The following is a 22,358-nucleotide window of genomic DNA, read 5'->3' as shown; positions in this document are numbered from 1 at the left end:
GTATCACTATTGTGTCACGAGAGAGGTTTTGTGAATTTTAGTCTTTTAAAACTCTTCTTCCTCCCGGTGTCTCTACTGTTGCTTTTGAAGGGAGCAAAATTGATTTAATTGGTTATTTTTGGGCGTTGGGTATTATGGATGAAACTATTCAGGGAAAAAGTTCATGTGGCAAAAAGGAGTATCAATGTTTGGGCTTAGTTCATCAAGCTGAATTTAATTTGATTATTAAACCTGGAAAGGACCAACCAGTTTCCACTGAGAGGAGTAATGCAAATTCATTTGTATCTTCTTTATGCACGTGGCCTCAGAAATTAAAAAAAATATTTCAGGAGCAATTAGGAAAGATAACTAATTTTTCACACACGATAAAGTTGAAGCAAAATGCATTTCCTGTGAAATATAAATTAAGAAATGTACCTTTGAGTATAAGAACAGATTTATCAATGCTGTTGAAGGATAGGTGTGAACAGGGCATAATCGAGAAAGTAGAGTCGACTTTATGGCTGTCTCCTATTGTTTTAGCTAAGAAGAGATCAGGAGATCTTAGAATGTGTGTGGATTTCAGAAGCCTAAATGAGGCCGTCTGGGTTGATAATTTTACTTTACCAAGGATTGATGACTTGGTCACAAAAGTTGGTTCGTCCAGTTGGTTTACTAAACTAGATTTGAAATCTGCCTACCATCAAGTAGAAATGGATGTTGATTCCAGACATTTAACGGTGTTTGTCACTCCTCATGGAACTTATCAGTTTTGCAGGTTACCTTTTGGCATAGCGTCAGCGGCTGCAGCTTTTCAGAGACTCGTGTCGGACATTTTTATTGACAATCCCAATGTAGTAGTGTTTCAGGATGACATTTTGATATTTTCGGATGATGAGGGAGTACATGATAAGGCTGTGGAAGATGTGCTTAGTACATTAGAAAAGAGAGGTGTCACTTTAAGTAAAGATAAATGTATTTTCAAGTCTAGGGAAATTGAATATTTAGGTCATGTTTTATCAGAGCAGGGCATTAAACCGAGGCCGGGATTGGTAAAAAGCATTTTGGAAGCTCCTGCTCTGAAAACTAGAGAACAACTATTGTCCTTTCTTGGTTTATGTGAATTTTATGCCAAATGTTTAAAAGATTTTGCAAAAAACACTGAATGTTTCAGATTGATGTTAAAAAAAAGCCACATTTTTTTGGTCAGATGAATGTAATAGGATGTTTAATTTAATTAAGCAAGAAATTGTTGATGCTCCAGCCTTACAGCCCTTTTCCGAGGAGAAGAGCACTATTGTGACTGTGAATGCTTGTGAGTATGGTTTGGGTGCGGTGTTGTCACAAAAGTTGGATGAAGGAAATGAGAGCACTGTTGGGTTTGCCTCAAGAACTTTGTGGTAACTTGAACGTAAATACTCAGTGTTTGAGAAATAACTTTTAGCTTGTGTGTGGAGTGTAGAAAAGTTCAAACAATATATATGGGGTAGACATTTTGTTTTGAGAACAGATCATCGTCCACTAGTAGATATATTGTCTAGTGGAAAAATGAAATGGTCTACGTCTCGCATTGATTTTTAGAATTCAATTTTTCTGCTGAGTACATTCCGGGTGGGAAAAAATGTAGAGCGGATTGTTTGCCTAGATTGCCCATTGATGAAGAAGAACAAGAATAGGAAACAGAGATTGAGGAATGTTTTGTGGCATGTGTTACAGAAAGTGATGTGATTGTGGATGAGGAGAAATGGATTGATTTAGTGAAGAAAGACAAATTGTTGTGTGATGTGATATTTTTGCTTAAGTCTGGTTGGCCGAAAGAGAGGAATTTATCACCAGAGTTACAGTTGTTTTGGAAAGTATCTGGTGAGTTATCTATTGAAGGAGATAAGTTAGTTAGGTGTAACAGGCTTGTTCCTCCTGAGTGTCTTCGGAAAGATTTGGTTGTTAGAGCTCACTCTGGACATCTGGGTGCCACCATTACCAAAAGGAAGCTAAGATCTGATATTTGGTGGCCCAGAATGGACAAAAAAATTGAGGAGTATGTCAGGAGTTGTACAAGATGCAGTAGTAGCGACAAGGTGTTATGTACTGAGGGTGTCACGGACTTGTTTGTTCCTGCTCTAGCTAGGGCTTGGCAAAAAATTGGTCTTGATTTTCTTGGTCCATATCATATTTTACCACCTAACATGACATATTTTGTGGTAATTATAGATCATTTGTCGAGATGAGTGGAGGTAGAACCAATAAGATTTCCGACTACTCAGAGTGTAATTCAATGTTTAAAAAAATGTTTTATCCGTGAAGGATTACCGGAATAGATATCAACGGATAATGGTGTCCAATTTGTTTCAACAGATATGCTTCAGTTTTTGGTCAAATGTGGCATTAAACATAATAGGACACCTCTTTATCATCCACAAAGTAATGGAATGGTGGAACGATTCAATGGGGCATTAGTGGATTGTATTCAAGCCACGTATAGGAATAATTTGCCTGTGGACCGTGCCATTAATGAACTAGTTTGGTCTTATCACACCACTCCACATGAGGCTACTGGCAAAAGTCCATTTGAACTCATGAGAGGCAGGATAGCATCCACCAAGTTACGTCCTTTTAGGATAGATAACTTGTTTTATGAAGGGTGTAATGTGAAAGAGATCTGGCAAGAGGCAGAAAGCAATTCCAATTTTGCAAGCAGAAGGAAGTCAAGTGGAATTTGCAACAAAAGTGGAAGGTTAAAGGTGGGTGATTAGGTGAGAGTGAAGAACCCTGTATTGGTGAGGAAAGGGTTGTCCAAGTACAAGGATTCACAGTAAATTTGTGATTTACATAAGAATGCTATCAAATTTTCAGATGGAAGTCGGTGGAGTACTTCTCGCATAGCTTTGGATCAGAGTGTACAGGTACAGCCAGGTTACTCTCGGCCTATCAAGAATTTTGGCAGAGAATCTGATGAAAATGAGAAGTACAAACATGATAGGAGCACAAGAGTGCATGCTAAACCAAAAAAAAATCAAGATTATATGATGTATTAGTGGTACTGGTGCTTGTAATATTATGCTTATATTTTATTTCTTTATAGTATTTCACATTTAGATTCTTTGTGTTATTACTGTATGAACAGTTTGTTAACTTTGGGTAGTATACAATGTTAATTTTGTTGTTTCATGTTTAATTCAATGTTGCTTTATGTTGCTCTTTTTCTTGTTTTTGAGGAAGGAAGAATTGTGGTGAAGTTATCGGAGGCTGTATGGAATCGCATGACATCGTGAGTGTGTTTATGATGTCATGAAGTTCCATATACGTTTGTGACAGTGATTTTGTTCTCTGTGCCCGTAGTATTTGGACGCTAACATACGTGCTTAATAAAACCTATATACAGAGAAAATATATTGTACGATGATTTGTCATTTCACCAGGCTTTAAACCTATGATATGGGTGGGCAATTTGCTCATGGGAAAGTAGCACTTGTGCAAATAGCTCATGGGCTAATAGTGCCTGACTAGTAAGCTTGAACCTGTAATGGAATTAGCACTATTAGGTCTAAAATGGATCGTGTATTAGGATGAGGAAGGCAAGAGTTGAGAAAAAGATTTAAGAGAGACATCTCACCTTTATTAAGGGCCTAGAGTAAATGCCCTTTATTCGGATGGATGGCTAGTTCTTTCATTGCCAAAGGAAAGTAGTTTGGCCACAGTGTAGATTTACGTCCCAATCTCTCTCCGTACACTAACATGTCTCGAAATCCAATGCACTTCTACTTTTGGGGAAGGAATGGTGTGGGAGACTAGATCTGTTAGGTAGGTTTAAAGCATGCTTTCCAGTCTGAAAACACTGAAACGAGCTTAATCAGAGTGGTAGAGATTTTATTTCACAATAACAGAACTGTTTAGATAGTACCTAGAGGGCCTAATTTATAAAGATAAATATGGTTCTAAAATTTAGGACCCATCTTGCCTTGTTTACCTCTGCCGGGAATCCACAAATGAATTATGGATTAGCATAAATGCACTCATCTGTGTACTTTTCTCTGCTATGAGTGTGGAGAAATCGTTATTTGGTACTCCCAGCTCAAGAAATGGGAAGTGGTCTTTCCAACTCGTGATTGCCTTGGAAGTTTGGAAATGCCTTTCTCACCCCTTTCCAACTTGGAAATGGTCATAGAATTACTTCAGCAAAGGGCTGGGCTAAGTCCCCTTCCAGGATGTAAAGGGGAACGGATCACCTCCACATTCGGTGAGGATTAGAGGAAGGGCTTTCGCCACCTGGAAAAAGCACTTTTCCATATGGAGAAATAAAGAAAAAGTGTGTGTTTGTTCAGGGGCTCCATTTCCCTTATGCGGACAACGTCACTTTGGAGAACTCTGTACAGTGGGGTTGTGAGCTCTTGCGAAAAGTTACATAACATTCCCAGAAGAATGCCAAGAAACCTGGCCTGCCGCAGCTTTCCACGCGTACTTAAGGGAATGGGTGAATTCAATTACTAAATCTTCCCTAACGGATATATGTAAATGTCTGAGTACTCCAAAGATATGAATGTGTTCGTGTCACCGTCTCTCACAACCATTCGTGGTCAGTAATAACAAAGTGAGACATAACGCTTTTCTGAAACAGCCACGGTTACTTGCATTGAAAATAGTTATAGAAAGCAACATTCTCTTTGTCACAGTTCACTGACTGCACTACAATGAACACCCAATAAAGGGCACATAAATCACACCTAGCTTTCAAGGAAAGCGGCGATGCTTCAAAATGCAACTGCTTGAGAAGGACGGGCCGTAGGGACCTTTTCACTTGGGATTTATATTGGAACGTCACCTGACATGCTACATGACGCGGAATAAAAAGACCAGTGTGCATTGTGTTTACAAAACGCTGCAGACTCTGCTGAGATCATCTTTACCGTGAAAACATATGCGTGAAGTTTAAAGCTTCCTTTCCTAAAAGGAACAGGCACATTCGACAACATGCTCCTTCGCACAAAACTTCACAGTAATTATTTTGCTCCGGTCACAGCAACCGTGAAGTGAAAATATGCAAATCCAGCACCGCCGCACTAACTTGTAGAAACTGTTCGAAGGACATCGACACCTCTGCTCGTAGTTTAACATGGACACATAAAGATCGTGGTTCATAAAAAACAGGAACGTTACATTTGCAGAGTTTACATGGAGCTGACAGGAAGGGCTAATGATGAGAAAGCGGGCTTACCTTTTACTAGTCGCTACCTCAAGCGCTACTCATGGATCTTAGTTTTCAGCCGCTTCGGAGTCACATGCTTCCTGAAATTCGACATTGCTGAGTGGAACCTCCTGCAAGAGCACTCCCAGTACAAAGCATAAGCGCTAGCTCGTCGTCGGTTTTGTCGTGGAAGACGAGTGCAGCGGAGACTATGCGTGACTACACGAAACTGTTTCTCTGCCTGGCAGGTGCGTCCCTTTTCCCCTCAGAAAACGTACCCGCTCATTCCTTAAGGTCAGGAACCCGCACCTTCGCTCTGTTGTGGCCTGGGACACTTTTCCGAACAGGTGTTCGCCACGCTTCTCGGATAGGAACCGACTGCAACAGTATTTCGTGCACTGAATGCTGGAATACAAATAAATCCTTCTAACCTAGAGCACGAGGCATCACCTGGAAAGAGCTGTTCGTCTGCGCCAGCCAACAGTGTTTTTTTTCAGGCAGCACAATTAAATGTATCATAACAATGCTGCTGGCAGAAAAATGAGAGCCTGTCGTTCCCTGGGGGGGCAGTGTTTATACGAACGACTGCGTGATGCAATCACTGTATCTAAATAGCAATTCGACAGGACTCAAACAACAGCGCGTGAACACCTGGGAATCAAGCTAGGGTTAACGAGCCCTGGCTGCACACCTGGGAATCGCCTAACAGAGGCTGCGCATCCGGGAATCTCAAGGGCACAGGTTTGTATCACCCTCTTCCAGAACTCAGTCTCTCCTCACACAGAGAAGTGAATAGCCTCTGTAGAGTTATCCTTCAACTGAAGGCTCCTTAAGTGTTTTAAGGAGCACCTCTGATATCTTTAGACACTTCTTTGGGCGCATCATCCCTCAACATACCACAAGACTCCGAATACAGACCGCCCATCTTACTTGTCACGTAATTGCATTTTAGGGCAAGCGGTTTGAGTCTGTAATTCATTGTAAGCTTTTTGACTGTTAGGCCTGGTGTGTCCAGGATGGGTCAAAGGTGAGGAAGTTACAAAAATTGGGAATGAGTATCAGACGAGGAAAAATTCAACATCATCATTCATACTTTTTCTTATGTAAAACATTTCAATAAAACATATATGTTGTATAAAAATGATTGTTGAATGGACCCTAGGTATCTGTTTCTATGTTCCCCAGAGCCAGTCATATGCATACTTGTGCTCAGAAATTTCGGCCACAATTATCTAAAGTAACAATACAGGTAACTGTAGGACTAAGCGCGCTGGCCAATTATGGTGGAACATTTCCTGGTATTCTTGTTGCCTTGCAAGAATGCCCTCAAATGTAGACGCAGTTGTCATGGAAGGATATGTCTTTCAGATGAAGTGGAAGCTTTCAGTAGAGATGTGTTGGACCTGGCTTTTTGACAGGGTCATCCCCAAACTTTTTGCCTCCTTCCTCCTATTTTTTCTGACCTGTTGTTGTTGGCTTTTGAACTCTGGGCACTTTACCATTGCTAACCAGTGCTAAAGTGCATATGCTCTCTGTGTAAATTGTACTGTTGATTGGTTTATCAATGATTGGCTATTTGATTTACCTGTAAACCCCTAGTAGAGTGCACTATATGTGCCTAGGGCCTGTAGATTAAATGCTACTAGTGGGCCTGCAGCACTGGTTGTGCCACCCACTTAAGTAGCCCCTTAACCTTGTCCCAGGCCTGCCATTGCAAGGCCTGTGTGTGCAGGTTCACTGCCACTTCGACTTGGCATTTAAAAGTACTTGCCAAGCCTAAAACTCCCCTTTTTCTACATATAAGTCGCCCCTAATGTGAGCCCTAGGTAACCCCTAGAGCAGGGTGCTGTGTGGGTAAAAGGCAGGACATGTACCTGTGTAGTTTATATGTCCTGGTAGTGTAAAACTCCTAAATTCGTTTTTACACTACTGTGAGGCCTGCTCCCTTCATAGGCTAACATTGGGGCTGCCCAAATACATTGTTGAAGTGGCAGCTGCTGATCTGAAAGGAGCAGGAAGGTCTTATTTAGTATGGCCAGAATGGTAATACAAAATTCTGCTGACTGGTGAAGTCGGATTTAATATTACTATTCTAGAAATGCCACTTTTAGAAAGTGAGCATTGCTTTGCACTTAAATCTTTCTGTGCCTTACAATCCACGTCTGGCTAGGTTTAGTTGACAGCCCCTTGTGCATTCACTCAGACACACCCCAAACACAGGGTACTCAGCCTCACTTGCATACATCTGCATTTTGTATGGGTCTTCCTGGGCTGGGAGGGTGGAGGGCCTGCCCTCACACAAAGGACTGCCACACCCCCCTACTGGGACCCTGGCAGACGGGATTGAACTGAAAGGGGACCTGGTGCACTTCTTAGCCACTCTATGAAGTCACCCCCACTTCAAAGGCACAATTAAGTATAAAACAGGGCCTCTGCCCTACCACCTCAGACACTTGCTGGAGAAGAAACCTGAACCAGAACCTGCATCCTGCCAAGAACTGCCTGGCTGCCCAAAGGACTCACCTGACTGCTTTCTACAGAGGACTGCTGCCTTGCTGTTGCACTGCTGCCTTGCTGAACTCTTGCCTTGCTGCAGAAGTGCTCTCCAAGGGCTTGGATACAGCTTGCCTCCTGTTCCCTGAAGTCTCAGGACCAAAAAGACTTCTCTTTTTCAAGTGGACTCCGTGTGCGCCGAAAATTTAGACGCACAGCTTGTTCCGCGGTGAAAAATTCCCCACACGCCGATCCAGAAAGACGCCGCTCGACGCGACGCCTGCGGTGCGACCGGAACTTTGACGCACTGCCTCGCATGGAGGAAATCGACGCGACGCTTGCCGTAAGAAAGAAAATTCCACGCACAGCCTCCGGGAACGATGCGCAGCCGGATAACAAGCCGAGGAATCCACGCGCAGACCCTGGGACATCTGGTAATCCCGCGATCCATAGAAGGAGACGGTCCGCGTGCCGGAAAACGACACACGTCTTCCCAGAGTGAAAAATAACGACGCACGTCTGTGTGTGAAGGGGCGAAACCGACGCACACACCATTTTCCTCCCGTAGAACGACGCACGTCTCCCCGTGTGAAAAATAACGACGCAAGTCCGTGTGTGAAGGGGCGTAACCGACGCATACACCATTTTTCCACGCATCTCCTCTTCTGCGGCCCTCTGCAGAGATTTTCCACTCCAAACCAGGTACTTTGTGCTTGAAAGAGACTTTGGCGGTCATTCTGACCGCGCCGCCCGCCATGCGGTTACCGCCGAATGACCGCTCCGCGGTCAGGAGACCACAGCGGCCATTCTGGCTTTCCCGCTGGGCCGGCGGGCGACTGCCAAAAGGCCGCCCGCCGGCCCAGAAGGAAAGCCCCTGCAACGAGGATGCCGGCTCCGAATGGAGCCGGCGGAGTTGCAGGGGTGCGACGGGTGCAGTGGCACCCGTCGCGATTTTCACTGTCTGCCAAGCAGACAGTGAAAATCTGTATGGGGCCCTGTTAGGGGGCCCCTGCGCTGCCCATGCTGGTGGCATGGGCAGTGCAGGGGCCCCCAGGGGCCCCACGACACCCGTTCCCACCATCCTGGTTCTGGCGGTGAAAACCGCCAGAAACAGGCTGGCGGGAAGGGGGTCGGAATCCCCATGGCGGCGCTGCTTGCAGCGCCGCCATGGAGGATTCCCTGGGCCAGGGGAAAACCGTCGGGAAACCGCCGGTTCCCCTTTTCTGACCGCGGCTTTACCGCTGCGGTCAGAATAGCCCTGGAAGCACAGCCAGCCTGGGGTTGGAATGAGGGCCTTTGTTTGCTTTTTAAAGACTTAAGACACTTTATATCACTTTTTAGTGATATCTTTACAAATTCATATTGCATCTTTGATCGTTTTGACCTGCAAATACCCAGATAAATATTATATATTTTTCTAAACACTGTGTGGTGTATTTTTGTGGTGCTATATTGCGTTTTTGTATGATTTATTGCACAAACGCTTTACACATTGCCCTCTAAGTTAAGCCTGACTGCTCGTGCCAAGCTACCAGAGGGTGGGCACCGGATAATTTGGATTGTGTGTGACTTACCCTGACTAGAGTGAGGGTTCTTGCTTGGACAGAGGGTAACCTGACTGCCAACCAAAAACCTCATTTCTAAGAAGATGTTTATGTTAATACTGAGATGATCAGCAAGCCCTATTCTAAACAGTTTTACCATAGCAAGCAGGAATGGGAACATCTTTTGAAATGTTGTCACTTAGTTTGTGCTTGTGACGTTCAAAGGAAAATAAGGCAGACACATTTGCAACAAAGAAAATGTTTCCACAGTCTCAAAGGGGTGGAAATGACCTTAAAACCTCAGAAATTAAGCAAGGGATCCTTTTCTAGATCAGCTTTTTTTGCATCTTTTCTGGTTCCGTAAAACATTTTGGGGTTCTGTCCCTTACAATAATCTCTTCTGCTCTTGTTGCATCAAAGGTGGTCCTGTTATAACAGAGGCAAGTCATGGCTGCCCAGGTTTCAAATAGGGTGATTAGCTAATTCACCCTGCACCATCTGGTACCAACCCTGAATTATTTGGTCAGTTCTACTGGGGAGACTGAAGATATTGCTAGAGGATGGTGGATTTCATGAATGGGTACGTCTGTTGCTTGGGTACACGAGTCATGTCTCAACCTTTTCCCTAATATTGAAAAGTTCCCTGTTTGAAAGAAGGAACGATTATTGTCACCACACACTTCTGTAAATTCACTGATACAGCCTAAAATTGAATTTCTGCAAGTCTTTCATGATAAATCTACTTTCTCAGAACTAGATTTGTTTCTTTTGCTTTAATGAAACATCTAGAATTTGTTGTGGGCCCTGGGTAGTGATACAGACAAAAAGGCAGTAGATAGCCTCAGTGTTAGAATCTTGCCTAAGTTTATTCAATTCTGGTGTGAAATAAATCATCTATGTGACTAGGAAACAAACCATGGATGTCCCAACGTATGCCTTACTTTTATTATTTTGCTAATTGTGAGCAAAGCAGTTAAGAACTCTGTAACTCAAAAAGTATACACAAGCATTAACACTTGCTCTTGAACCCAACTTAAGCTGCACATTGACATGCTGCTGGGAGGTCTTTGTGATGAGCACACCACCAAATACAGGTAAAACTTGAGAGAGCAATGGTTTAATTAGAAACTAGGTTTGTTTTTCTCTCTCTTCATAATTGAAAATTGGTAAAATCAGTGCTGCAATATAAAAACAGAAGAGGGTTCTATTATCCATTAAATGAAAGTTATTTAGGTACAGCAGAAAAAAATGCTGAGATATAGCACCCACAAATCCTGGTAAGTGTCTCAACTGAGATTTCTAAAATAGACATGTGGTGTCTTTGGACCCAAACTTTATGAGATGAAAGAAGAATGGATGGAGAATAACAAAAGTTGGGATTTAACCCCTTCGCTGCCAGGCCTTTTCCTCTTCAGGTGCAAAGCCTTTTTTTTTGGCTATTTAGAGCACTTTGGTTTGGTCCACATAAGCTACGAATGCCAAATTTGCGTCCTTTTTACAAACATCCTAGGGATTCTAGAGGTACCCAGAGTTTGTGGGTTCCCATAGAAGAGACCAAGAAATTAGCCAAAATACAGCAAGAATTTCGTTTTTTTAAACAAAATGCGAAAAAAGGGCTGTAGAGGAAAGCTTGTGTTTTTTTCACCCTGAAAACAGCATCAACAAAGGGTTTGAGGGGCTAATATTACCATCTTCCTAGCTTTCAGGAACAGGCAGACCTGAATCAGAAAGCCACATTTTTTAACACAATTTTGGCATGTTACTGGGACATACCCCATTTTTACTATTTTTTATGGTTTTAGCCTCCATCCACTTAGTGACAGAAATGAGTGTGAAACCAATGCTATATCCCAGACAGCTGAACATTACTGAAAAGTAGATACAATTATGAATTCAGCAATGGGTCATATGTGTAGATCCTTCAAGGTTTTCCTACAGAAAGTAACAGCTAAAATAAAATATATTGAAATTGAGGTAAAAAAGACACAATTTTTCTCCACGTTTTGCTCTGTAACTTTTTCCTGCCATGTCAGATTTTCAAGAGCAATATACTGTTACGTCTTCTGGACTCTTCTGATTGCAGGGCTATATAGGACTTGTAAGTTCATCAAGAACTCTAGGTACCCAGAGCTGCACCTTGCAATGGGTTTTCATTGTATACCGGGTATACAGCAATTAATTTGCTGAAATATAAAGAGTGAAAAATAGGTATCACGGAAACCTTTGTATTTCCAAAATGGGCACAAGATAAGGTGTTGAGAAGCAGTGGTTATTTGCACATCTCTGAATTCCGTGGTCCCCATACAAGCATGTGAATTACAGGGCATTTCTCAAATAGATGTCTTTTTTAAACACTGTCTTACATTTGGAAGGAAAAAAAGAGAAAGACAAGGTCCAATAAATAACACATTGTTTTGCTAGTCTGTGTTCCCCCAAGTCTCCCAATAACAATGGTACCTCACTTGTGTGGGTAGGCCTAATGCCCGCGACAGGAAACGCAACATTGACACATAACATTTTTATATTGAAATCTGATGTGGAGAGTGCCTAGCTGTGGATTATGGCCTCTAGCTCAGCCGGCAGCTAGGCAAACCTACCAAATCTGTGTATTTTTCAAAACTAGACACCTAGGGGAATCCAGTATGGGGTGACTTGCTTGTGGGGCTCTCACCAGGTTCTGTTACCCAGAATCCTTTGCAAACCTCAAAATTTGGCAAAAAAACACTTTTCCCTCACATTTCGGTGACAGAAAGTTCTGGAATCTGAGAGGAGGCACAAATTTACTTCCACCTAGCACTCCCCCAAGTCTCCTGATAAAAATGGTACCTCACTTGTGTGGGTAGGTCTAGTGCCCGCAACAGGAAATGCCTCAAAACACAACGTGAACACATACCATTTTCCCAAAGAAAATTGACCTTTTTTTTGCAAAGTGCGTAGCTGTGGATTTTGGCCTCCAGCTCATCCGATTCCTAGGAAAACCTAGCAAACCTGGACATTTCTGAAAACTAGACACCTAAGGGAACCCAGGATGGGGTAACTTGTGGTGCTCTTACCGGGTTCTGTTACCCAGAATCATTAAAAAACCTCAAAATTTGGCAAAAAAAAAAAAAAACACTTTTTCGTCAAATTTTGGTGCTGCAAAGTTCTGGAATCTGAGGGGAGCCGCAAACTTCCATCTACCCACCGTTCCCCCAGGTCTCCTGATAAAAATGGTACTTCACTTGTGTAGGTAGGCTTAGTGCCCACAACAGGAAATGCCCCAAAACACTATGTGAACATATCAAAATTATCAAATACAAATCTACTTGTTTTTGCTGGGGGGCACCTGTGTTTTTGGTCCTGGGCTCAGCAACCATCTAGGGAAATCTACCAAACCCAAACATTTCTGAAAACTAGATACCCGAGGGAGTCCAGGGAGGTGTGACTTGTGTGGATCCCCCATTGTTTTCTTACCCAGAATCCTCAGCAAATCTGAAATGTAGCTAAACAAATCACATTTTCCCACATTTCTGTGTAGGATCACAGCACCGGGAAACAAATTTCCTTCTACCCAACGTTCCCCTCAGTCTCCTGGTAAAAATGATACCTCACTTGTGTAGGTGGGCCAAGTGCCTGTGACAGGGAAGAGCCAAAAACATGTAAAAAATGAGGGGGAACCAAAGTGGGCCCAAAAGGGCAATCTGGAAAAAAACGTTTTTAGGCTGACAAGTGGGGCAGAAGTTTTATCAGTAAGATGCGACAATGTTGGGTGCAGTGGCGGCCGGCAGCTTTAGGAGGGAGAGGGGCGGGTGGGAAGCACACACACACTCATTCTTTCACACACATACATGCACACACGCACATCCATTAACAATACTCATACCATTCAAACATGCACGCACGCACGCACCAAACATTCATTTTAAAACATCACACACACTCATTCTTTCACACACGCACCCACGCACATCCATTAACACTCATAACATTCAAACATACACGCATGCACCAAACATTCATTTTAAAAGATCACACATACTCATTCTTTCACACACACACATGCACGCACGCATATCCATTAACAACACTTATAACATTCAAACATGCACGCACGCACGCACCAAACATTCAATTTAAAACATCACACACACCCACACACAAACACACACACTCTTACCTTCAGCCTCAAGGTTCCAGGAGGGTTGGGACTGCTGCCTTCCCCATGAGGGAAGGCAGCAGTTCTAGCCTCGTCACAGAGTGGGATGGGGTCAGTGAGACTGCTGACCCCACCCCACTCTGTGATGAAGTGTCACTGATTGACACTTGCCCTGGGCACTTCAGGGCTTAAACCTGAAGCGCCCAGGTCGAAGTCAATGGGTGACGCTTTCCTCGTCACCCAGGGGAGGGGCTCGAGGCACCTTTGCTGAGCCGATGAGGTCACTCCCATAGGAGCTGTGACCTCCTCAGCCCAGCAAAGTTCAGCTCAGGCAGCCAGGAGTCTGCGCAAATCGCGCTTGTCTCAGCTGAAAATGAAGAGTGTCTGTCAGGCTGATCTTTATTCAAAGTCCAAAAAGTGCAGTCCTCACTGTGAGAAAGTAGCCTCTTTCTAGCCTTCTTACCCCCACTTTTGGCCTGTTTGTGAGTATATGTCAGGGTGTTTTCACTGTCTCACTGGGATCTTGCTAGCCAGGGTCCAGTACTCATAGTGTAAACCCTATGTTGTCAGTATGTTTGTTATGTGTCACTGGGACCCTGCTAGCCAGGACCCCTGTGCTCATAAGTTTGTGGCCTATATGTGTTCCCTGTGTGATGCCTGTCTCACTGAGGCTCTGCTAACCAGAACCTCAGTGGATATGCTCTCTCTACTTTCCAAATTTGTCACTAACAGGCTAGTGACTAAATTTACCAATTCACATTGGCATACTGGTACACCCATATAATTCCCTAGTATATGGTACTGAGGTAACCAGGGTATTGGAGTTACAGGAGATCCCTATGGGTTGCAGCATTTCTTTTGCCACCCATAGGGAGATCTGACAGGTCTTACACAGGCCTGCCAGTGCAGCCTGAGTGAAATAACCTCCACGTTATTTCACAGCCATTTACCACTGCACTTAAGTAACTTATAAGTCACCTATATGTCTAACCTTCACCTGGTGAAGGTTGGGTGCAAAGATACTTAAAGTGTGGGCACCCTGGCACTAGCCAAGGTGCCCCCACATCGTTCAGGGCAAATTCCCCGGACTTTGTGAGTGCGGGGACACCATTACACGTGTGCACTATACATAGGTCCCTACCTATGTATAGCGTCACAATGGTAACTCTGAACATGGCCATGTAACATGTTTAAGATCATGGCATTGTCCCCCCAATGCCATTCTGGCATTGGGGGGACAATTCCATGATCCCCTGGGTCTCTAGCATAGTACCCGGGTACTGCCAAACTGCCTTTCCGGGGTCTCCACTGCAGCTGCTGCCAACCCCTCAGACAGGTTTCTGCCCTCCTGGGGTCCAGTCAGCCCTGGCCCAGGAAGGCAGAACAAAGGACTTCCTCTGAGAGAGGGTGTAACACCCTCTCCCTTTGGAAATAGGTGTGAGGGCTGGGGAGGAGTAGCCTCCCCCAGCCTCTGGAAATGCTTTGATGGGCACAGATGGTGCCCATCTCTGCATAAGCCAGTCTACACTGGTTCAGGGATCCCCCAGCCCTGCTCTGGTGCGAAACTGGACAAAGGAAAGGGGAGTGACCACTCTCCTGACCTGCACCTCCCAGGGGAGGTGCCCAGAGCTCCTCCAGTGTGTCCCAGACCTCTGCCATCTTGGAAACAGAGGTGTTGGGGGCACACTGGACTGCTCTGAGTGGGCAGTGCCAGCAGGTGACCTCAGAGGCTCCTTCTGATAGGCTCTTACCTCTCTTGGTAGCCAATCCTCCTAACCTGGTAGCCAAACCTCCTTTTCTGGCTATTTAGGGTCTCTGCTTTGGGGAATTCTTCAGATAACCAAATGCAAGAGCTCACCAGAGTTCCTCTGCATCTCCCTCTTCACCTTCTACCAAAGGATCGACTGCTGACTGCTCAGGATGCCTGCAAAACCGCAACAAAGTAGCCAGACGACTACTAGCAACCTTGTATCGCCTCATCCTGCCGGCTTTCTAGACTGTTTTCAGGTGGTGTTTGCTCTGGGGGTAGCCTACCTCCTCCCTGCACCAGGAGCTCTGAAGAAATCTCCTGTGGGTCGACGGAATCCTCCCCCTGCAACCGCAGGCACCAAAAGACTGCATCACTGGTCCTCTGGGTCCCCTCTAAGCCCAACGAGTGTGGTCCCTTGAACTCAGCAACTCTGTCCAAGTGACTCCCACAGTCCAGTGACTCTTCAGTCCAAGTTTGGTGGAGGTAAGTCCTTGCCTCCCCACGCTAGACTGCATTGCTGAGACTGCGTTATTTGCAGCTGCTTCGGCTCCTGTGCACTCTTCCAGGATTTCCTTCGCGCACAGCGAAGCCTGGGTCCCCGACACTCAACCTGCAGTGCACAACCTTCTGAGTTGTCCTCCGGCGTCGTGGAACTCCCTTTTGTGAGTTCGCATGGACTCTGGTTCACTTTCCTTCCAAGTGCCTGTTCAGGTACTTTTGCGGGTGCTGCCTGCTTCTGTGAGGGCTCCCTGAGTTGCTGGGTGCCCCCTCTGTCTCCTCCTCCAAATGGCAACATCCTGGTCCCTCCTGGGCCACAGCAGCACCCAAAAACCTCTACCGCGACCCTTGCAGCTAGCAAGGCTTGCTGCGTGGGAACACCTCTGAAAGCTTCATCGCGACGTGTGACATTCATCCTCCAAAGGAGAAGTTCCTAGTCCTCTTCTTTCTTGCAGAACTCCATGCGTCTTCCATCCGGTGGCAGCTTCCTTGCACCCTCAGCTGACATTTCCTGGGCTCCTGCCCACTCTCGACACTGTTGCGACTATTGGACTTGGTCCCCTTGTCTTACAGGTACTTATGTCCGGAAATCCACTGTTGTTGCATTGCTGTGTTTGTTCTTCCTGCAGAATCCCCCTATCACGACTTCTGTGCTCTCTGGGGGTAGTAGGTGCACTTTACACCTACCTTTCAGGGTCTTGGGGTTGGCTATTTTTCTAACCCTCACTGTTTTCTTACAGTCCCAGCGACCCTCTACAAGCTCACATAGGTTTGGGATCCATTCGTGGTTCGCATTCCACTTTTGGAGTATATGGTTTGTGTTGCCCCTATACCTATATGCTCCTATTGCAATCTATTGTAATTCTACACTGTTTGCATTACTTTTCTTGCTATTACTTACATAATTGTGTGTACATACATCTTGTGTATAGAACTTATCCTCATACTGAGTGTACTCACTGAGATACTTTTGGCATATTGTCATAAAAATAAAGTACCTTTATTTTTAGTAATTCTGTGTATTGTGTTTTCTTATGATATTGTGCATATGACACCAGTGGTATAGTAGAAGCTTTACATGTCTCCTAGTTCAGCCTAAGCTGCTTTGCCATAGCTACCTTCTATCAGCCTAAGCTGCTAGAAACACCTCTTCTACACTAATAAGGGATAACTGGACCTGGCACTTGGTGTAAGTACCTCTGGTACCCACTACAAGCCAGGCCAGCCTCCTACATTGGTGGCAGCGGTGGGATAAGTACTTGAAACTACTTACCACTTTGTCATTTTGTAATTTTCATAAGAGAATAATATACAAAACAGTTCAGTGTATGTACACCTAACCAAAAAGTTTTGCTTTTCTCCTCTTAAACTTTTTACAAAGTGCTGAAAAGTATTCTAAACTTCTAAAAGTTAGAAAAAGTTTTTTTCTCTGTTCTCTAAAAAGTTCTGAAACTTTTTCTTCCTTCTCACTATTTCTAAACCTTTTACTATCATGTCGGTAGAAGACTCTACTCTTAAAATGGTCAATACTACTTATGACAATTTAAATTACAAGAGCCTAAGGAGTCTCTGCTTAGAAAGAGGTTTAGTGATAGGAAAGAACCCTACCAAAGAATTTCTATTTAACATGCTTATTGTGAATGATGAGTCCCAAGCAGGCACATCAAATGAGAGGTTATAGAAGGTTCCCAATCTGACTCAGGGGATCTCCTTGAGGGAGGTAGGGAGAGTTCTGATCAGGATTTGCCCTCTAACAAGACACCCAGTAATGTTGGTAGTAATGGAGGTTCCCATCACAGTAGGGAAGTCTTTATTCCTAGAGGCCAAGTTGCTAGGGTTCAGTCAGTTCGGGACAGATCCCCCTCTGTTGTATCCAATTTATCTTCTGTGTCCAAGCATTCACCATTCCAAGTGGGATGATTTTGAGAGTTAGACAATCTCTCATGGCCCAAATGTAAAACCAAAACCCAAAATAATCAAATGTCCTCTTGCTTGCTGTGGGATAAGATGTTTTAGTGTGCGGGGGGAGAGATGAAAGACTGGTACCCACTTCAGTTGGGTCGCTGCATAACCATGCCCATACTGGTTGGTAGCCACCACCCCACTATTTTTTAATTTTTTAAAATTCCCTGGCATCTAGTAGGCTTTCTGCCCCCCTGCCCCCCCCGGCGAGTGGATCAAGAGTAATTGCCCCATCTGCCCACCAGTGTGCAGAACAACTTTGTCCCCATTTATTTAGGGTGGGAGAATGGCCATACCCCCACCCTCTTTTTTGGAAAAAAAATAATCTTCCCTGGTCTCTGGTGGGCTTTCCGCCCCCTTGGGGGCAGATGGGCCTTACAAAAATAGGCCGATCTACCCCCAAGTGGGACAGAAATGGCCAACAGTAATGTGCCCTCTTGGGGAGCGACCCTTGCCCAACACACACACACACACAACAATCCCTGGTGCCTAAGTGTTTTCTGCCCCCCCCCCTTGGGGCAAAAATGGGCTAAAATAAAATAAATTTTCCACCCCAGGGGAATGACCCTTGCATAATTGGTGCAAAAAAAAAAATCCCCGGTACCTAGTGGTTTTTTTCCCCCCTTGGGGTCAGACCGGCCTAATAAAAATAGGCAGAGCTGCCCCCAAGGGGGGCAGAAATGGCATAAAATCAATTTGTCCCCTTGTGTGAAATTGTCGCAAAAAAAAAAAATCTCTGATGTCTAGCGGTTTCTGCCCCCTTTGGTGGGAGATCGGCCTAATAAAAATAGGCTGATCAGCCCCCATAGGAGGCAGAAATGTCCTAAAATAAAATTCCCCCCTTGGTGAGCGACCCTTGCCTAAGGGGTTGCTCTCCATCTGTTGAAAAAAAAAAGAATCCCTAGGGCCTAGTGGTTTCGGCCTAATAAAAATAGGCCGATCTGCCCCCCAGGGGGTAAAAATGGGCTAAAATTAATTTGGCCCCCAGAGGAGCAACCCTTGCCAAAGTGGTCGCTCCTCTTGCGAGAAATTGTTGTAAAAAAATAAAAATCCCTGGTGTCTAGTGGTTTCTGCCCCCCTTGGGGGCAGATCGTCCTATTGTAATTAGGCCGATCTGCCCCCAGGGGGGGCACAAATGGCCTTAAAATAATTTGCCCCCCTAGGGAGCGACCCTTGCCCAAGGGGTTGCTCCCCTTATAATTATAAACAAAAAACAACAAAATCCCTGGTGTCTAGTGGGCATTTTCTGCTGCCCGATCGCTTCACGATCGGGCAGCAGAAATGCTCAGAGGGACATCACAGGAAAGGAAAGGCCTTTCCTTTCCTTTGATGCATCTCCCGCCCCCAGCCTGTGGTCAAGCATTTCTCTTCCGATCTGCGCTAGAAGCCGAGCTTCCAGTGTGGTGGGGGCAGCCTCTGATGAGGTCAGCGCACAATCGCGCGCTGATGTCATCAGACATCACTGGGGGGGGGGGTTGGGTGGGCTCGGGTGGAAGGGATAGTGATTCCCTTTCCATCCTTGCCCCTGGGAGGGAGGGGGGTTGAGGCCCTCCGGGGGAGCACTAGCGCTTCCCCCGGGGGCCTATACTTGGGCGAGGTGGTTATGCCCTTGTAGCCTGAGTGACATGGCAGCGGACGTAACCACCTCATCCAAGGCACTCGAGGCACTCGAGGGGTTAATGGCGTATCAAGAGTCTGAAGGCTCTCCTTGCTTATGCAATGCATGTCATGTAGCCTTTCCATTATCTCCAATACTATGAAGCACACAGATATCCATTGGGGTACATTTGTTACTCCCTCACTAGGATCCACCACCCATACCTCAGTAGTCCCTACTCAGCCACATAATTACCAGCCATTGTTGAATTTACAATTAATTTACGATACCTGCTCGGGAATCAACACAGGTAATGTCATCTACCTTTACTTTACTTAGTGTGCCACTACATAGGTAATTAAAACCATACATGAATAAACATTACATTACTATTTGTCAAATATATAAGTATAAAAACACACTGTCATAAAGAAGGGCAAAAGCAAACAATAAAGTGCTACGTGAACTTAGAATAACAACAATAAAAAGGGCCGAACTATGATTTTAAAATAATTTTTTACGATAGTGACAGATTGGAGGGATGTTTTTACAAAAAAAGAGAGATATCCATGCTAGGTTAAAAATCACTAACAATGACAAAAAGCCCCACAATAACAAATTAATTAAACATACATTGTTAACTGCTTTCCTAAATGATATAGATAGGAGATACTGGAGAACCAACAAAATTGTAGGAGATACGGCAGAACCAACAAAATTGTAAAGTGCATAACGGGCAACTTGTCACTTCATCTTTATTACGGTAGAGGCTACCTTCATCATTTTCCCTCCAAGAGCCCTAAAATGTACAAATCACACTGCCAAGGGCAAATGTGTGATCTGAAAATGTGATCACTGCTTGGCTACAAGAGTGGAGTCCCCGTGTTTTGAAGAGCAGTTCCAAAAAGGGCACTCCTATCTTGTAGTAGTTCTGGGCATCGGCAAACTGTATGGGTAACAGATTCCTTCTAGGTATTGCTGAGTCTGGATGATTCAGATGATGGGCTATAATCCTAAGGAGTGCATCCCAATATTGGCAACCCTCCTTTTCAGAAATGCAACAGTTTATACTTCAAGATTCTGGAGAAAGTATAACTCAGAATTGAGTGGGCCTGTCTTCATGCATTCATTTAAGATTATCCAGGTGTTTGTGCATTTTGACAACAGCTACTTGTCCTCCATCCATGGCTGTTGCCAAATACTTTTGGGTATCATTCTTTTGAAGGTGAAAAAGGTCACTGGGGTCGACAATAAGCTTTCTATCTTCAAATCAGTGAGAGACCAATTAAGGTTGGAATGAGCAGCCGACTTTATTCTTGAATCCATAATTTCCATTCTTAGTTGATGTTCTAATGTGTTCTCCTTGCCTGCTCTTAATTTGAAACATGTTTTTCCCAAATCTTCCTTCAATTTCAATGGATTGGCCTTTTAAACCAAATTCCAACCCTATCTGGGTAGGCAAACTGTACGTCTGGAACCAAAACACTCATCCCTAGATGTTGATGACACGTTGATCCAAGAGCTTGGATGCTCTTCCTAATAAAGCTTCTGACCTATAATCAATGACTAGTAATAATTTATCACGAATAACTTTTATCTTCGGGTCTAAGGTTGAGACCCAAAAAATTTTATGATGCATTAGAAATGTGTGAAGCAGGGCAGAAGCCTTTGCTTTTAGCAGCCTTTTTCTGTGGCAAAAACTTTCCACGATTGTCAAACACAATCGCCCACATATTTATTTTTTGTTACTCTTTTAACATGTACCGTTTATGTTTCAGGCTCTGGGCTTCCTTCATTTTGCTCCTATAACCATGACTTTGGTTTTCTCTATGTGTTAAAGTCAACCCATTACCTTCTGTGTATTTATTAAGCTTGTTTAGGAGTCTATGTAACCGGATCTTTGTGTGTAAAATCAACAAAGCTTAATCTGCATAGAATAGATATGGGATTGACTTTCCAACAAGCCTCGGGGCTTGTGCATTAATGCTCTCCTGTTCCATGCAGAAATACGCAGTGTATATGTTAAACTGTATTGCTGCAAGGACACAGCCCTGCTTCAACACAGCTATTGTATAGATTTGGAGCCAAGTGTCTGTATGGAGCTGTATAATATTTTGTGGAGTACAGACTGAATTCCCCATTGTTCAGGTTTTTGCCATAAATTACCTCTAGGTTTATTTATGGCAAAAAACAGGTTTAAAATCTACAAAGCAGAGGTAGAGCATGGATTTTGTGGAAATTGCTGTGTTCATAAGAGTGGCTAACATTCAAAGGTTGATTGTGGTTCCAATCCCAAACCAGTTTAAATGGGGGGACTATATGCTGCTTGTTTGCCAGTTTCTCCAGATCCCTCGGGAGCAGCCCAGCAAGCATTTAGCCTTGTTATCTAAAAGCAAAATCAGGCAGTAATTTGCTGGATTTGAAGGATTTTCCTCTTTATATAGAAAAAGTGAAAAATTGCCCACTGCTGTGAATCTGGAATTTGTTGAGTTACTACACAGTAGTTAAATAGTGAGGATAGTACATATGCCCAAAATTCGGTATTACACTTGAGGAAAGACTGCTGAGGCACCATCATTATATTGCCTTCCTGATGACCTAAAGTGTTCTCTTTTTGTTATGAATGGGTTCTTCTCCCATATGTGCAGTTTGGTGAACCATATTGTTTTCATGTACGCTGCCATGGACCTTGGGCGTTGTCACCCTCTTTGTGGTTGGTGGTCAAGAAAGTCACATATTCATACTCTGAGATGTACACGCTGTTTAATGAGTTGCTTCATTTTTTTCCGGATTGTTTACTGTACCCCAGAAAGCCTTCAAGTTCCTGGCTTTACTGGTGTGCAGAAGTCAGACCCAAAAGTTTTAAAATTCTTCACAACTTACTGCCTAAATCTGCCCTTAATACTTTTTCCTTAAGGTTTTCATCGCAAGCACACATGGTTGTGTTCTCTGGTGAATAATTTATTACCCCCTGTTCTTCTAGTCCTCATCCGATTCATCACTAATTGGAGATAACTATCTCCACGACAGAAAAAAAGAACATGAGGAATGCTGGGATATCCACTCCCCAGCCTCTCCCTCTGGTAGAACATAAGCTGTACTTACCCAGCATTCTGCCTGTTCTTTTTTTTGTCTTCCGATAGGACGAGAACGTAGGGATGTTGTCCCTGCCGGGCTTGGACGACTGCTGTTCTTGGGCAATTACCTGCAGTCTGCTG

The 22,358-nt window shown here is 44.2% G+C and overlaps 1 protein-coding gene across 2 annotated transcripts in view; it reads right to left on the bottom strand.

Moving 5' to 3' along the window:
* Positions 1-5,661, bottom strand: part of TRIM66 (tripartite motif containing 66) — a 549,453-nt gene extending 543,792 nt beyond the window's left edge. The window contains exon 1 of one of the 2 annotated variants that reach the window (XM_069223667.1): positions 5,192-5,661. The gene's annotated coding sequence lies outside the window, so the exon portion shown is untranslated. The remainder of the gene's footprint in view (positions 1-5,191) is intronic. The other variant, XM_069223666.1, reaches the window with a different exon arrangement.
* Positions 5,662-22,358: the final 16,697 nt, after the last annotated feature.

Source organism: Pleurodeles waltl, chromosome 3_1 (assembly GCF_031143425.1).
Source record: "Pleurodeles waltl isolate 20211129_DDA chromosome 3_1, aPleWal1.hap1.20221129, whole genome shotgun sequence".
In the NCBI taxonomy this organism is placed as follows: domain Eukaryota; kingdom Metazoa; phylum Chordata; class Amphibia; order Caudata; family Salamandridae; genus Pleurodeles; species Pleurodeles waltl.
The sequence above is the reverse complement of the archived record's forward strand: the minus strand, read 5'-3'. Positions and strand labels throughout refer to the sequence as shown.